The sequence below is a fragment of the Ascidiella aspersa genome, chromosome 5, assembly GCF_963924565.1.
Source record: "Ascidiella aspersa chromosome 5, kaAscAspe10.2, whole genome shotgun sequence".
NCBI classification, from domain to species: domain Eukaryota; kingdom Metazoa; phylum Chordata; class Ascidiacea; order Phlebobranchia; family Ascidiidae; genus Ascidiella; species Ascidiella aspersa.
This window is the reverse complement of record NC_139451.1, coordinates 11,180,531-11,183,030: the sequence shown is the minus strand read 5'-3', so window position 1 is coordinate 11,183,030 and position 2,500 is coordinate 11,180,531. Positions and strand designations below refer to the sequence as shown.

Genomic DNA, 2,500 nt, shown 5'->3' with positions numbered 1-2,500 from the left:
ACGGCGGGCCGACGGACACGCGCGCCTATAGTACCCGACCGAGGCCGGGTTACCTTGCGCGCGGCCTTCTCGCCGCCGTCCAGACGGTCGCGGCCTTCGCCCGGCGCTAGTGCGCTGGTCCCCGATCGGGCGGCGCCGCCGGCGGCCCGTGAGGGTCCGCACGACAACGTCGCCGACAGGGGGCCGGCTGAAAGCGACCGGGCGACCCGACAGGCCCTCCCGTTTGCCTCTCGACGGTTTCACGTACTCTTTAACTCTCTCTTCAAAGTGCTTTTCAACTTTCCCTCACGGTACTTGTTCGCTATCGGTCTCGTGACCGTATTTAGCCTTAGATGGAGTTTACCACCCGCTTTGGGCTGCATTCCCAAACAACCCGACTCTGGGAAGACGCCGTAGCGCGCCCGCCTGTCGCCGCCATGGGCCTGACACCCGCTCTGGGAAAAGGCCTCGATCAGAAGGACGCGGGCGACCGGCGAAGCGCGCCGTGACGAATTCCGTACGCCACAATTCCGCGCACTCCAAAAGCGCGCGGATTCGGCGATGGGCACATCCCGCTTCACTCGCCGTTACTGAGGGAATCCTCGTTAGTTTCTTTTCCTCCGCTTAGTAATATGCTTAAATTCAGCGGGTAGCCTCGTCCGACCTCAGGCCGAAAGTAAGGACCGGGACTATTCTTCCCGTTCCGCGCTCGCCGTCGGCGCCGCGCGCCGCCGCGCACCTCGATTCCCGCCCTTGAGCCGCCAGCCGTTGGCCTCTTCGAGGTCGACTCGCCGCCGCCGCGCGGGATTCTGGTCGCGATCGTCGCGCATCGTGCCGTGCTGTCTTGAGCGGGACGGGCGCTCGCGCGTCCGACGCCGCAGCAGCCGCGCGGAGAAATCCCCGCGCGGAACGTTTGCAACGCGACCCTGAGGCGGGCGCGGCCCCGGGATTGACCCGAGGCCGCAATTTGCGTTCAGAACGTCGATGCTCAATGTGTCCTGCAATTCACACTAATTCACGCAGCTAGCTGCGTCCTTCATCGACTCACGAGCCGAGTGATCCACCGCCAAGAGCCATCCACGATTGTTTCGCTCGCACAGTGCCTCGCACTATAGGGTGACAAAATAGACCGCGCCGAGCGGTCGGCCAGGCCGACGCTTGAAGCCGGAGCGCGCGGCACCGCGGCACTCGACGCGCAAACATTACCGGGTGACCGAATCGCCGGCCGGCGCGCCGCTCCTCGCGGGTCGGGCGCCGGGTAGCAAAGACTTTTTCTCTCGCTTGTCCGAGTTTCGCGTTCGCCGAAGCGTTTGCGAGACCGTTAATGATCCTTCCGCAGGTTCACCTACGGAAACCTTGTTACGACTTTTACTTCCTCTAAATGATCAAGTTAGATCGTCTTCTCGGACGCCGGCTCGACCGTTGCCGGCCGCGCCAGGTCCAATCGGAGGACCTCACTAAACCATTCAATCGGTAGTAGCGACGGGCGGTGTGTACAAAGGGCAGGGACGTAATCAACGCGAGCTAATGACTCGCGCTTACTGGGAATTCCTCGTTCAAGGGAAATAATTGCAATTCCCTATCCCTAGCACGACCGGGGTTCAGCGGGTTACCCAGACCTGTCGGCCAAGGCGAGCACATGCTGATCCGGTCAGTGTAGCGCGCGTGCGGCCCCGAACATCTAAGGGCATCACAGACCTGTTATTGCTCAATCTCGTGTGGCTAAACGCCACTAGTCCCTCTAAGAAGTTAGACGCCGACCGATTGGGTCGCGTAACTAGTTAGCAAGCCAGAGTCTCGTTCGTTATCGGAATTAACCAGACAAATCGCTCCACCAACTAAGAACGGCCATGCACCACCACCCACAGAATCAAGAAAGAGCTCTCAATCTGTCAATCCTCACTGTGTCCGGGCCGGGTGAGATTTCCCGTGTTGAGTCAAATTAAGCCGCAGGCTCCACTCCTGGTGGTGCCCTTCCGTCAATTCCTTTAAGTTTCAGCTTTGCAACCATACTTCCCCCGGAACCCAAAGACTTTGGTTTCCCGCAAGCTGCCGGAGAGGTCGTAAAACTAACGCCCCCCGATCGCTAGTTGGCATCGTTTATAGTCAGAACTAGGACGGTATCTGATCGTCTTCGAACCTCTGACTTTCGCTCTTGATTAAAGAAAACATTCTTGGCAAATGCTTTCGCAGTCGTTCGTCTTGCGCCGATCCAAGAATTTCACCTCTAACGGCACAGTACGAATGCCCCCGTCTGTCCCTCTTAATCATTACCTCGCGCTCCGAAAACCAACAAAATAGAACCGAGGTCCTATTCCATTATTCCATGCACCATTATTCAGGCGAATCGCCTGCTTTGAACACTCTAATTTTTTCAAAGTAAACGTTCCGGCCGCCGCCGACACTCAGTCAAGGGCACCGGCGGAGAACCGGAGGTGAGGCCAGGACGGCCAGTACACGCCTTGCGACGGACCGGCCGCCTGCGCCCAAAATCCAACTACGAGCTTTTTAACCGCAACAA

At 58.9% G+C, this 2,500-nt stretch overlaps 2 non-coding genes across 2 annotated transcripts in view; both read right to left on the bottom strand.

The window, feature by feature from the left end:
- Nucleotides 1–900: 900 nt before the first annotated feature.
- On the bottom strand, nucleotides 901–1,054 carry LOC146143506 (5.8S ribosomal RNA). Its single transcript, XR_014501156.1, has one exon. It is a non-coding gene; the product is annotated as a 5.8S ribosomal RNA (ribosomal RNA).
- Nucleotides 1,055–1,301: 247 nt separating this feature from the next.
- The window catches only part of LOC146143505 (small subunit ribosomal RNA), a 1,811-nt gene continuing 612 nt past the window's right edge, over nucleotides 1,302–2,500 (bottom strand). The window contains exon 1 of the ribosomal RNA XR_014500358.1: nucleotides 1,302–2,500. This exon is cut by the window's right edge and continues 612 nt beyond it. This is a non-coding gene — a ribosomal RNA (small subunit ribosomal RNA).